Genomic DNA, 14868 nt, shown 5'->3' on the forward strand with positions numbered 1-14868 from the left:
CGTTATTGGTTTGTCCTGCACCTAGCAGAAGGGCTGGGGGCTCTAAGAACTACTGCAACACAAATAACTCAAATGATGCTGCTGACTGTGAAGTGACTTGTCCAGGGTCACGCAGCCAGCCAGTAGCAGAGGTGGGAAGAGGCCTCCCCAGTGTGCCCTGCTTGTATCAGCACATCTGTTCACTCCTGTTCTATAGCATTTTATTTCCTTTGCTGTCCACCTGTCAAAAACAACAAGGGACCTATGCCAGTCTCTAGGTGTGTATGAAAGAATACTACCCCTCAGTTCACCCAGGATGGCTTTCTAAAAGGAGCTCCAATCCCCAGGCACATTCAGCTAGACCAGAGTCCTAAAGGGAACTATTCTACCAACTTGTACGCCGTGAAAGTTAATCTGTTGTGTTTGGGTTTGGTGTCAGCTTTATCTTGACTGCTTGCTGTTATGGACTTTGTCCCATTGAGCCGCTGGGCCTTTCTTTACTCTCTCTGTGTATTTTCTGCACAATTTGTACTATTGCTGCCTCCTCTACGTCCTCCTTGTCCATTCACTCACTGTCATTTGTGTCTATTCACACAGAAAAGGAAGCATTTCAATCACATCTGAGACCCCATCTCTACAAGACCAGACATTACAACACAACCATAGCGTAAGATTCTGCCTCGCTAGACAGAACCAGTCTGTATTCTAAGCACGTTAAGGGAACTGTGCTACAACCCTGAAGATATAATCATGTAGTCAACCTTTCACAGCGCTGTGCTGTTTGTTATTATTTGTACTCCAGAAGAGCCTGGAGGCTCCAAGTGCAACCGGGCCCCTGTTGTGGTAAATGCTGTGCAAAACACAAAAGGCAGTTCCGGCCTATAGCATTGTTACGGGCTAATAGACAAAACAGAAATAGCTAAGTAATTCGTCAGATGTACAGACCTAGTAAGTAATGCCTCCCTACTGTCCCTCTCACAAGACAGCCCCCTACCATCCCTGCAGGGCTGTCCGGGAGGGGAGGGCAAGTGGGGCAATTTGCCCCAGGCCCCACAGGGGCTCCCACGAGAATCCTATTTTGAAAACTCATGTAGCATGTATGCCTTCAGACGGCCCCCTCCGCAGGGGTGAATTTCACTGGGGGATCAGAAGCATGCCAACTACAGGCAATTTCCATCACTGCTGTTGCCAGCAGAAGTCTCACATTAGTTCCCCTGACTGGTGTGGACAAGGATATTTTGTCTGAGTCATGTTCAAAACTTGTTTAAAACATAAACCCGCACGATCTCTCAGAGATCAGGATTAAATTCTTCTCCGTTACACCTGTTGACTTCAGAAGAGAATTTAACTCTGAAGTTAGAGAATAGGTTGGCTAGAACAATCATAAACTATCCCTGTCCATAAGTCAGGGAAAACATGTTAAGCCCACCTTTAATGAGTTGTCATTGCATTATTATTATTATTATTTGTATCCCATACATTCAGACTGCATGCAATGGGAATTCTACTCTGAGAGGTTATGGGGACATTGTGAGCAGTTATAGGGCAACAGTTGGCTGGCGTGTACATGTTTGCTACTTTAGTTGAATCAGGGAATATTGTAGTTGGCAGAGAAACAGCTGGGGAGAAGATATAGTGCCCTGGGAAATTTGTTGTGCGTGTCTCTCTATCCACATGCAATCTTTCCACCAAAAAAATTGAAAAAGCACATTTTTGAATATTGGGCCATCCCATAGCCTCTGATGGATAATGGGCCAGGTGTGGGCACTTTGCCACTACAGAGAACACTCCTACCAAATTAGGATTTAATACATGGCATCACCTTGCATTTCTACAGCATCTTTCATCACACAGGAGCCTCCCGTGTTTTACAAACCACACAATTAGGGATCACTATACATCCATGGAAAATACAGCCACTTCCGATATTGTTTAAAGCAGACAGCAACACTACCGAGCAGTTTAGTACAGGAAATGAAGAATATTGTAAAAATATAATTAATATTATCTAATCTGTAGGCATTTACCATGGTATGTGGGGATGAGCTATTATTAATATGAATTATTCTTTTATGTTAATATTGCAACATTACTGGCAGCTACTGGAGTGTGTAGGTATTTGAAAACTAGAAACAGGATATATGGCGAGGAAAAACAGGGACACACCTTTTGACTGCATCTAAATCCATGGGGACAAAGGGAGGTTTTTGACTGGTAGTAGTAATAATTTGCTAGAAGAAAGGGATGATCTGTCTGAAACGGGTGTGGGGGGTGTGGGGTTAGTGTGTGTGGAGTGCTGGCTGTTTTGTGTATATGGCGGGAGTGCACATGCGGTTTTGGCTGTGTCGGGGAAGCCTGTGTGTGAGCTGTATGTACATTGTTGTGGCGGGGGGTGTGCTGTGGCTGGATGGGTGGGGTGAGGTTTTTACACTGCACTGCCCCTTCCTCCAGCTGCTTTCTCTCTTTAGGTGCAAAAATTTTCAACTCAGCATCAGCTCCTCTACTTTTCCCCCCAAATACCCCAGCTCCCCTCCTTCCATACCCCCAAATACCCCAGCTCCCCCTCTCTCTCTGCCCCCCAGGACCAGCTCCCCTGGCCCTAGAACCCCTCCCTTGCTCCCGACCCCAAATCCCCTCACGCTGCCCAGTCCCAGAGCTCCCACACCCACAAGCCCTATCTCCCCGCCCCGCAGCTAAGCCCCGCCCCCTGCTGACTCCAAGCTCCCGCCCCTCCCCGCCTCCCTGTGGAGCCCCGCCCCCCGCCAGAGGACCGGAGCCGCGTGTCTCCAGCGCCACCTAGCGGCGGCATCGCCTGCCCGCCCGGGTCCTCCCAGCGAGAGACGCTCTAGGCTACGGCTGCTGGACTCGCTGCTGCCGGCGGCTCCGAGTCCGGGCCGGCCCCGGCCCCGGCCCGAGCTGGGGTGGGGGGAGGGAGGCGGCGCTGGCGGCTCCCGGAGCCCGAACGGGGCCCTACGGCGCCGGCCGGCGGGGCGGGCCCGACCCGGCCCTCAGCGCCCGCACGGCAGAGCCGGGCAGCGCCGCAGGTACAGAGACCCCGCCCCGAGTCCCCCGCACTGCCCCTGCCCCCTCCCGGGGACCCCTCCCGGCTCACTCCGCCCCGCCCCCTGGGGCCCTCGGCCGGCATCTTCCCCCGGGGGTCCCCCTGGCACCGCCCCCCCGGCCCGTCCCTTGCGCTGACCTCCCGTTATCCCCCCCCGACCCCCCAGCGCCTCCTGCACCGACCCCCGTTATCCCCTCCCCCTGCTCCCCAGCACTGACCTCCCGTTATCCCCGCCCCCCGATCCCCTGCGCTGACCTCCCGTTATCCCCTCCCCCTGCTCCCCAGCACCTCCTGCACCGACCCCCGTTATCCCCTCCCCCTGACCCCCCAGCACCGACCTCCGTTATCCCTTCCCCCTGCTCCCCAGCACCTCCTGCACCGACCCCCGTTATCCCCTCCCCCTGACCCCCCAGCACCGACCTCCGTTATCCCCTCCTCTGCTCCCCAGCACCTCCTGCACCGACCCCCGTTATCCCCTCCCCCTGCTCCCCAGCACCTCCTGCACTGACCCCCGTTATCCCCTCCCCTGACCCCCCAGCACCTCCTGCACCGACCCCCGTTATCCCCTCCCCCTGCTCCCCAGCATCTCCTGCACCGACCCCGTTATCCCCCCCAGCACCTCCTGCACTGACCCCCGTTATCCCCGCCCCCCGATCCCCTGCGCTGACCTCCCGTTATCCCCTCCCACTCCCCAGCATCTCCTGCACTGACCCCCGTTATCCCCTCCCCCTGCTCCCCAGCGCCTCCTGCACTGACCCCCGTTATCCCCTCCCCCTGCTCCCCAGCGCCTCCTGCACTGACCCCCGTTATCCCCTCCCCCTGCTCCCCAGCACTGACCTCCCGTTATCCCCGCCCCCCGATCCCCTGCGCTGACCTCCCGTTATCCCCTCCCCCTGCTCCCCAGCACCTCCTGCACCGACCCCCGTTATCCCCTCCCCCTGCTCCCCAGCACCGACCCCCATTATCCCCGCCCCCCGATCCCCTGCGCTGACCTCCCGTTATCCCCTCCCCCTGCTCCCCAGCACCTCCTGCACTGACCCCCGTTATCCCCTCCCCCTGCTCCCCAGCACCTCCTGCACTGACCCCCGTTATCCCCTCCCCTGACCCCCCAGCACCTCCTGCACTGACCCCCGTTATCCCCTCCCCCTGCTCCCCAGCATCTCCTGCACCGACCCCGTTATCCCCCCCAGCACCTCCTGCACTGACCCCCGTTATCCCCTCCCCCTGCTCCCCAGCATCTCCTGCGCCGACCCCCGTTATCCCCGCCCCCCGATCCCCTGCGCTGACCTCCCGTTATCCCCTCCCACTCCCCAGCATCTCCTGCACTGACCCCGTTATCCCCTCCCCCTGCTCCCCAGCATCTCCTGCACTGACCCCCGTTATCCCCTCCCCCTGCTCCCCAGCATCTCCTGCACTGACCCCCGTTATCCCCTCCCCCTGCTCCCCAGCATCTCCTGCACCGACCCCGTTATCCCTCCCAGCACCTCCTGCACTGACCCCCGTTATCCCCCCCCGCTCCCCAGCACCTCCTGCACTGACCCCGTTATCCCCCCCCAGCACCTCCTGCACTGACCCCCGTTATCCCCTGTCCCTGACCCCCGAGCACCTCCTGCACCGACCCCCGTTATCCCCTCCCCCTGACCCCCCAGCACCTCCTGCACCGACCCCCGTTATCCCCTCCCCCTGCTCCCCAGCACCTCCTGCACCGACCCCCGTTATCCCCTCCCCCTGCTCCCCAGCACCTCCTGCACCGACCCCCGTTATCCCCTCCCCCTGCTCCCCAGCACCTCCTGCACCGACCCCGTTATCCCCTCCCCCTGACCCCCCAGCACCTCCTGCACCGACCCCCGTTATCCCCTCCCCCTGCTCCCCAGCACCTCCTGCACTGACCCCCGTTATCCCCTCCCCCTGACCCCCCAGCACCTCCTGCACTGACCCCGGTTATCCCCTCCCCCTGCTCCCCAGCACCTCCTGCACTGACCCCCGTTATCCCCTCCCCCTGCTCCCCAGCATCTCCTGCACTGACCCCTGTTATCCCCTCCCCCTGCTCCCCAGCACCTCCTGCACCGACCCCCGTTATCCCCTCCTGCTCCCCCGCATCTCCTGCACTGACCCCCGTTATCCCCTCCCCCTGCTCCCCAGCACCTCCTGCACCGACCCCGTTATCCCCCCCAGCACCTCCTGCACTGACCCCCGTTATCCCCCCCCGCTCCCCAGCACCTCCTGCACTGACCCGTTATCCCCTCCCCCTGCTCCCCAGCACCTCCTGCACTGACCCCGTTATCCCCCCCAGCACCTCCTGCACTGACCCCCGTTATCCCCTCCCCTGACCCCCAGCACCTCCTGCACCGACCCCTGTTATCCCCTCCCCCTGACCCCCCAGCACCTCCTGCACCGACCCCCGTTATCCCCTCCCCCTGCTCCCCAGCACCTCCTGCACCGACCCCCGTTATCCCCTCCCCCTGCTCCCCAGCACCTCCTGCACCGACCCCCGTTATCCCCTCCCCCTGACCCCCCCAGCACCTCCTGCACCGACCCCCGTTATCCCCTCCCCCTGCTCCCCAGCACCTCCTGCACCGACCCCCGTTATCCCCTCCCCCTGCTCCCCAGCACCTCCTGCACCGACCCCCGTTATCCCCTCCCCCTGCTCCCCAGCACCGACCCCCGTTATCCCCGCCCCCCGATCCCCTGCGCTGACCTCCCGTTATCCCCTCCCCCTGCTCCCCAGCACCTCCTGCACTGACCCCCGTTATCCCCTCCCCTGACCCCCAGCACCTCCTGCACTGACCCCCGTTATCCCCTCCCCTGACCCCCAGCACCTCCTGCACTGACCCCCGTTATCCCCTCCCCCTGCTCCCCAGCATCTCCTGCACTGACCCCCGTTATCCCCTCCCCCTGCTCCCCAGCATCTCCTGCACTGACCCCCATTATCCCCTCCCCCTGCTCTCCTGCACCGACCCCCGTTATCCCCTCCCCTGACCCCCAGCGTCTCCTGCACTGACCTCCCGTTATCCCCCCCGACCCCCAGCACCTCCTGCACCGACCCCCGTTATCCTCTCCCCCTGCTCCCTAGCACCTCCTGCACCGACCCCCGTTATCCCCTCCCCCTGCTCCCCAGCACCGACCTCCGTTATCCCCTCCCCCTGCTCCCCAGCACCTCCTGCACCGACCCCCGTTATCCCCTCCCCCTGCTCCCCAGCACCGACCTCCGTTATCCCCTCCCCCTGCTCCCCAGCACCGACCTCCGTTATCCCCTCCCCCTGCTCCCCAGCACCTCCTGCACCGACCCCCGTTATCCCCTCCCCCTGCTCCCCAGCACCGACCTCCGTTATCCCCTCCCCCTGCTCCCCAGCACCTCCTGCACCGACCCCCGTTATCCCCTCCCCCTGCTCCCCAGCACCTCCTGCACCGACTCCCGTTATCCCCTCCCCCTGCTCCCCAGCACCGACCTCCGTTATCCCTTCCCCCTGCTCCCCAGCACCTCCTGCACCGACCCCCGTTATCCCCTCCCCCTGCTCCCCAGCACCTCCTGCACTGACCCCCGTTATCCCCTCCCTTGACCCCCCAGCACCTCCTGCACTGACCTCCCGTTATCCCCTCCCCCTGCTCCCCAGCACCTCCTGCACTGACCCCCGTTATCCCCTCCCCCTGACCCCCCAGCACCTCCTGCACTGACCCCGGTTATCCCCTCCCCCTGCTCCCCAGCACCTCCTGCACTGACCCCCTCGTTATCCCCTTCCCCTGACCCTCCAGCACCTCCTGCACTGACCCCGGTTATCCCCTCCCCCTGCTCCCCAGCACCTTCTGCACTGACCCCGGTTATCCCTTGCCCCGACCCCCCCAGCACCTCCTGCACTGACCCACCGTTATCTCCTCCCCCCACCCCTCCTGCACTGAGCCCCCGTTATTCCCTCTCTCGACCCCTCCTGCTCTGACACCTTCCCCCTGTTATCTCCTCCCCCTGCCCCCTCAGCACCCTCCCATTATCCTCTTCCACTGACCCCATATACACTTTCACAGTAGGGTGACCAGACAGCAAGTGTGAAAAATCGGGATAGGGAGTGGGGGATAATAGGAGCCTATATAAGAGAGAGACCCAAAAATCAGGACTGTCCTTATAAAATCAGGACATCCTATTTCACAGCTCCTACCTCCAGACTACCCCTTCTTACTCCCCAACTTACCACTTTACAGAGCTCACACCTCCCCCTAATATCCTTTCCCTCATTGTCTAGTCCCCCATGATTTACCTGACTACCTTTCATCAGCTTCTCTATCCCATTTATTATCTCTTCCATCCCTCTCCTGATGCTCCAAGATCCCTGGCATCCCCTCATTAAATATCCCTTCTTACTCACATGCCAATCGCTTCATTTTGTGCTGTCACTAATATAGTGGTCTCCCTCTTTAAAGCCCGCTGCCACCTCTTTTTACCTTTGTAATTGCCACACAGGACCCTAGCAAACCAGGGCTTTAGGGCATCCATCCTGCTTCCGAAGCCAGGCTTGGGGCACTGGCATAGGATAAACCTTGCCCTTTCCCTACTTTTTCACCACTCCAGGCCTCTGTAGTTTTGCTAGTTGCTCGTGTGATCAAGCATGGATTTGAGGAGCTCACTGACTGCACTGTGCTGTGTGCCAAGGGTTTTGTCGTGGGTTATGTCCTGTGGCACTTGGTGGTGTCCTGTGCCAAATGGTGCTTTTTGCATGCAAGGTGGTATCCAGGGGCAATTTTGCTGTTCTCTCGTCATTGCTCAAATCTCTTGCTTTTTGAATCATGTAATTAATAGTGTTTGCCTACCTGATGTGTTGCACATAAGGGAGAATTGCCAACTTTCTAATCACACAAAACTGAACACTCTTGCCTTGCCCCCGCCCTGCCCCTTCTCTGGGACTCCACCCCTGCTTTGCCCATCTCCGAGGCCCCGCCCCCTGCCCACTCCATTACCCCTCCCTCTGTCGCTCGCTCTCCCCCACCCTCACTCAGTCGCTTATTTTCACTGGGCTGGGGCAAGGGGTTGGGGTGCAGGCTCTGGATAGGGGTGTGGGTTCTGGGATGAGGCCAGAAATGAGGGGCTCAGGGTGTGGGCGGGGGCTCTGGGTTGGGGCGGAGGGTAGTGGGTGCGGGGTGTAGGCTTTGGGAGGGAGTTTGGGTGTGGGAGGAGGCTCTGGGCTGGGGGGTGGAGCTGAGGGGTTTGGAGTGTGGCAGGGGGTTGAGGTATGGGAGAGGTTCTGGGCTGGGGATGCGGATTCTGGAGTGGGGCCAGAAATGAGGGGTTCAAGGTGTGGTAGGGGCTCTGGGCTGGGGCAGGGGGTTTGGATGTGGGCTCTGGGTGGGAGTTTGGGTGCAGGAGGGGGTTGGCATGTGGGAGCATGTGCAGGGTATGGGCTTCGGGAGGGAGTTTGGGTCAGGAGGGGGTTCCAGGCTGGAGCAGGGGGTTGGAGTGCAGGAGGGGGTGCAGAGAGTGGGCTCCGGGTGGCGCTCACCTTGGGGGGGGCTCCCTGGAAGTGGCAACATGTCCCTCTGGCTCCTAGGTGTAGGGGTGGCCAGGTGGCCCTGTGCAGTGCGTGCTGCCTCTGCCCCAGGCGTCACCCTCGGAGCTCCCATTGGTTGCAGTTCCTGGCCAATGGGAGCTATGGAGCTGGTGCATGGGGCGGGGGCACTGCATGGAGCCCACCTGGCCATCCCTCCACCTAGGAGCCAGAGGGACATGTCGCTGCTTCCATTAGCCACGCGGTGCCAGGTAGGGAGCCTGCCAGCCGTGCGTAGCCAGGTTTTTAATGACATGCTGACCAGAGCCACCAGGGTCCCTTTTTGACCAGGTGTTCTGGTTAAAAACTGGACACCTGGCAGCCCTAGTTGTGCAATGTTGCACATGAGATTCCAGCAGAACATGGAATTTGCAAGTAGGTGTGTACAGGATACTGCATTAAACAGACCATTAGATGGACATGAGTCTTCTTAGGAGTTGGGCACAGGGAGGCAGAAGTCTCTGCTGCTGGCTGTGAAGAGACAGGGAATGTTGGACAGAAATGTGAGCTAGTCAGAGAGCGGAAGAAAACTGTCAATTAGAGATGAATTCAAGTTTGGGGGAGTCCATGGAGGAGCATGAAGACTCACAGGGAGGTTTGGATCTGAATTCTAATGGATAGGAAGGCAGTGAAAATTTTTGAACTTGGGAGTGATGTGCCTTGTTTCCAGAAATAAATGGCTGGATTAAGCATTGCCTTTCACACAGGCTGCAGCTGTGCTACAGTAGGTAGGCAAGATTGCAATGTAGATATACCCACAGGATAGGCAATCTCCAGATTGGGATATGAAGACACAATAAATAGGGTTAAAGACTCCTGAAAGCCTGTGTTTTATTAACATTTAGCTCCAGGGCAGGTTTCTGTCTAACATGGTCTCTGCTGGTAGTGTTGTGCCAATTGGAAGGGTATTCCCTGAAATGTACAATGCTGTCTGTCAGTCAGCTTGCAAACCAAAAGCTTTCAATTTGGTGTTATGCATCCACTGCTGATAATGAGGAGTGATAGGCGCTCCCCACCTGTGTGCTGCACATAAACATAGGGTCTATAATCACTTAGGAAACCGAACAAAGCAGTGCAGTAGATTAGCATTGGAGATGCAATACACAGTGCGTATCAGCTCATTTGAGTTAGAAGTGCATTTTTATTTGTAAGCTCCTTGGAGAAATTATCAGACTCTGCCTAAAATTGTCATCTTTGTGTAAAACTTTAAAAAATGTCATTCTAAAATGAAGATTAGATTATTTCTCATCTACCACCCTCCAGAAAAAGGAGCTATATCATCATTTCACATGATAGTTTTTAACCCACATTATCCCACATTTAACCCACATTTCTCAAAATCAAAAATATGAAAAACACAGGAAGAGATTACAGGAGGAGAAGGTGAAGGCACTATTGTGAATTATACTGCTGGAGAGTGTTTGGTGCTGTCAGAGTTCTGGAGGTGACCACCAAATTCACACCCTTGGTAGGCCAAAGGGAATCGAAGAGTTGAGCTATGCACTGAGACACTCAATAAGAAGAACCAAGATATGAGCTGGAGAGGATGGAGTTTTGTATGTGGATGACTTTCCGTTCTTTGGTTTTTAAAAAACGCTTAGAAGATATTTTCTAAGGTGGAAACAGGAGTTAGGCATCCAACTTCCATGGAAAGTTAATAGGAGTTTGGTGCCCAGTCCCCAGTTCGTGTATTTGAAAATCTCCACCTTTATTGACAGGAGTATCACAAGAAAATTTGCCAGCTGTGATTTCAGAATCTATCCCTCACAGTAAGATAGAAAATGAGATATGTCCTGCCTTAGGCCTTTTGACAGCCATGGAGCCTTGTATCTTTTTGAGAATACTCCCATCCCTTGGCTGCAGGCAGTTCTCATGTTAGGGTATGTAGCTGGGAGAGAGCCTCCCAGCTGGGGGTGCTAGCTCTGCTTGAGCTAATATGCTGGGAATAGCGCCTCACAGGCAGCAATTCTGGGTAGCTACCTGCGTCCAAATCCTCCCGACCCTGTGGGTACGAGCTGGGGTGGCTAGCCCAAACTGCTCCCTCCGCCGCAGCTGTCCATCTTGCTATTTTTAGCATGCTAACTCAAGCAGAGTTGAGAGGCACATTTCCAGCTACAGTGTAGACGCACTGTCACTGACTCAGACAATCACAGGTGTGCATAGGGCTAGGACTGCTCGCTGGTTTCATTTCCCCTTGAAAGCACAGCCAATTAAGCATGATGAGCAAGAAACCATGAGAAATGGTATTGTAGATATTAATATGCCAAAGACGCAACTGACGTCTGGGCCTTTAACAAAGGATAGCAGCATTTTGCTTCGCTTGTGTATAAGCTATGGGGGATTTCAGCAGATGACTGGAGCAGCTGGTGTGGGCAAAGGGATCTGGATGATGGAAACTCAGAAAGAGCTTTGAAGCACTTGTGTGTGTACAGTTTGTAGGCAGGCAGTAAGTAAGGAGGGTGCTTGAGTTCTTTCCACTGTCTTGTAGAAAGTGATGTTTAAAATACATTTTAGTCAATATGAAACATTTCCTAAAAATGTCCCACTGGGATAGACTGGCTTGTGGGTTTCTTCCAGTTGCAGATAAGTTGTTTTGGTCAGCTAGGATATGCTCTGGATGTGTAGCATAGTCAGAAAAAGGCATGTTTTTAAAGGATTGCTCATTGAAGATTCTGTGGCCTGCGTTGTGCAGAGGTCAGACTAGATGATCATAATGGTCCCTTCTGACCTTAAAGTCTATGATTCTATGAAGAGCAGAGTCTCAAGAATCTAGGTATCTGCACCAAATGGATACAGCTAAAATAGTCAGCAACAAGGCATTGTCTGTAATGACTAGTTGAGTAGGGAATCTGCAAAGATCATTACATGAGTAGTTTTATAATCTCATTTTTTCAGTTCTGAGCCTTACAGCCTTTCAGTGGAAGCCCATAACACTCCCAAACATTTTACAGAGCCAAAGAACCGAGTGACAGAAATACTAGTAGAGGGAGAGAAAAACAAAGAGGCAAAGGAAAAGGTTGAAGTTTTCTACTGAAATTTAAAATAGGATGGAGAATTGATATAGTGTGTGGGGGAGGATGTTGGTAGTGGCAGGAGTTGCAGAAGAGAAGGCTCCGTGTGCCAGCAGTGACCAGATTAGTTGAAAGACAGAGAGGAGGCTGATGCTAGATTAGTGGGCAACGTCTGTGAGGTCTGCTGGAGCAAGTTCATGGAGGGTTTTACAAACGAGGCCAATTTTGAACTGAGTCATGAACCTATGGAGTTATTCAGCATTGAGGACGATGTGAATGTATTGGCTGTAAGATGCAGGCTGCAGAATATTGCATTTTCTGGAGTTGTGGGAGCTGGGACAAAGAAAGCCATTGAGAAAGTCATTGTAATAATGAAGTTGAGAAGAAACTTAATGTGTGTCTACTCTGCAGGGGGTACAGTGGCATAACTTGTGCGGCAGCTATACTGCTACAATCCTGGAGCATAGATGTACACTGCAGTGACAGAAGGGTTTTTTCTGTCACTGGAGTAACTCCACCTCCTTGAGCAATAGTAGCTACTCAACAGAAGAATGCTTCCGCATCTACACTGGGTGTTAGTTCAGTAGAACTGCAGAGCTCAGGGGTGTCAGTGCTGTAGCCATGTCAACTTAAGTTTTAAGTATAGATTGGGATGAGGATTCATCAGAGGTAGGACTGGGGCAGTGGCAGGCAGAGGCAGTGTTTCAGAGGTGTGATAGAGATACCCAGGTATGGATAAGGAAGGAGAAAACTCTGTCAGACTTGATTCTGCTCTACGTACAGAGGAGGCTAATGGGATATTATTTATAACTGTGATGGTGGAAATGTGCTAGCTATACATGGTCACTGCCACAGCCTATACATGTGGGCTTGAGGATACTGCTTTTGCCCAGGAGAATCATCTTTGTCTCTGAACTGTTGCTAAGCTGAAGTGACTGATGATGAAACTGATTATGTGCCAGAGCTTGAAATTTTCAATAGCATCTTCATTTCATTTACTCTTGTAATGTCAGGCTAGTTATCCATACAGTTTTACTCTCTCACTCCTTGGACTACTAGATAATTAACATGAGGCGTCCTTTGGTAGTGACTGGTTCTGATTCTAGTGCCCCGAGTTTACTTTGAATTCAGTAAACTAAAGTCTGTAATGCCAGTTTTTCCTATTACTAGTACGTGCATTTCCTGTACGCTAGGCACTTGCATTCTCTGACAAGTACTGAATAGTTGTTTGGTTTTGTGTATATCTGGAATTTGTTCCTTTTATGATCCGAAATAGAATAGCTATTGTGTTGTTTGTCCACAGGCTTCTGTACCTTCTTGCTCTCTGAACCTTGTTAGGAACTTTCTATCTAAGTCAGATGCATACAGATTCCTAAAGCAGCAGATGCATGTGATTTCTAGTATCTTTGATGCTGCTTACTAGTATTATAATTTATTTATATTGCAGTAGTGCCTCGGACACCCAGTAATGGATAGGGATCTCATAATTGAGACAAAATTTGTCTTATTTCTGGAGATTAGTTGTCCAAAATTGCCCAGTGAAAAGAAAGTTGCTTGTGTTCTTTGTCTGAAATTTCATTTGTCCGTCTGCATTTCCAGCCCCACTTCATTTATGAACGGTGTTGAGTTAATTCCTTAATAGCTGCACACGTGTTTGGTGTATTTGAAAATGCTTTGCAGGCATTGTTCCTTCTGCTGTAAATGGTATAACTCCCGTGAACATCTGTGCCAAGTTCAACAATGACATTTGCTGGGTGGAAAATGGATGTAAATGGCAAAGGAGGGAACCTTGTGCTGAACAGGCAAAGGCAGTGTAACTTACAAAACAAGAGAGGAATGTGGGAAAAAAGCAGCCAATAGGAGGGAGTAAGCAAATGCTAGTTGCATTTCCTGTTGACCGACCTCTCAGTTTGCTCGCCCAGTGAGTTTTGGATTGATCTGTTTACACCTACGTTCTAATTTACCCCCAAAGTGTTTTTTACTTGTCAGGTCCCCACTGTATTTGTCCATGCAGTGTGTTACATAAACTTAAATTAAAGCAATAATTTATAAATGTAAGTTTTCCTTAACTTTTTAGAAAGATTAATAGAGAGATGATTAAAAAAACTAGCTCTCTGTCTTTCTTTTCTCTGCCATTCTCTTTGATTGGATTCTTGTCAGGTGAAACATGGGACAGTTTCTACGGAACTCTAGGTGACTTCTTGACATCTTGGTTACCATGACACTCAGCAGAGGACTGTGGGAATAAAGTGGGAATCCCTCCCTGCCCTTAAAAAACCACCTAATGGCCTCAACTGGGTAAGAATCAAGTGAGACTAAAGAGTTACGGACTTTCTTCTGTCCTCGTGGATTATCTCAAAGGCACTGCACAAAGGCTAGGTCTACACCAGCGTTTCTCAGCCTGAGGGTCGAGACCCAAAATTGGGTCGCCAGAATGTTTCAAAGGGTTGCGTGCTTTGGCTTCTGTCCCACAGGACTGGCTGGGCTTGCCTCCATGCACTGCAACTTCGGGCATCTGAGTGACACTCAGGTTTGGCCCAGCTGTCATGGATGGGACAAATTTGAGTGAGTGGCACTGCAACCCCATGAGCCAGGTCACAACTCCACTCATGCAAATTTGGTCATCGGGGGGCAGGACCAAATCTCTGTGGCGCTGCAACCCTGAAGGTTGTAATGTGGGGTTGCAACCCACTGTAGGGTGAGTGCTGGGCAGGACCTGACCGAAACCCTTCAGGGTCTCCACCCCCAGACTATTTACAACAGGCCATAAACATTTACAAAAGGGTCCTGAGCCCCAAATGGTTTAGAACCACTGATTTACACTACAAACTCTTGCTGGCATGGCTTTGTTGGTCAGGGTTGTGATCCCTAGCCCTCACATAGTTATAGTGGCAAGATTGTGCTTTCGCTTCTCTACGCTGTTTTCACACAAGAAGTGCTTTGCTGCTATACCCTCCCAGGATAGCTGTACTGGTGAAACACTCCTAGTGTAGACCTGGCTAGTGCTTAAGGAATCCTTCCTCATTGGGAGTAGTCATAAAATGGGTAGTTGGTGCCAAAACTCCAGAGTAACTTTGTTTTATGAACAGCTTCCATAGTCCCATTGTATCACATTCACTGTTTGTTGCTCGATAGATGGATAACTATGAAAATATTCTTCTATTAGAAAAATCACGTGGTGTGTATGTGCACTGTGTGGCCTGCCTGTGGCATTGCACCCTGGCATGCAGACCCACTCCCCATATCCTTGAGGGCATTTAACATCCAGTAGACTTCCAGGGCTCCA

General features: G+C 53.4%; 1 protein-coding gene across 3 annotated transcripts in view; it reads left to right on the forward strand.

Annotated features, from left to right (window-relative positions):
* The first annotated feature begins 2868 nt into the window (after positions 1-2868).
* The window catches only part of FRS3 (fibroblast growth factor receptor substrate 3), a 33801-nt gene continuing 21801 nt past the window's right edge, over positions 2869-14868 (forward strand). For all 3 annotated transcript variants that reach the window (XM_050957104.1, XM_050957105.1, XM_050957106.1), the window contains exons 1-2: positions 2869-3023; positions 13743-13880. The gene's annotated coding sequence lies outside the window, so the exon portion shown is untranslated. The remainder of the gene's footprint in view (positions 3024-13742; positions 13881-14868) is intronic.

This window comes from Gopherus flavomarginatus, chromosome 5 (assembly GCF_025201925.1).
Source record: "Gopherus flavomarginatus isolate rGopFla2 chromosome 5, rGopFla2.mat.asm, whole genome shotgun sequence".
NCBI lineage: Eukaryota > Metazoa > Chordata > Testudines > Testudinidae > Gopherus > Gopherus flavomarginatus.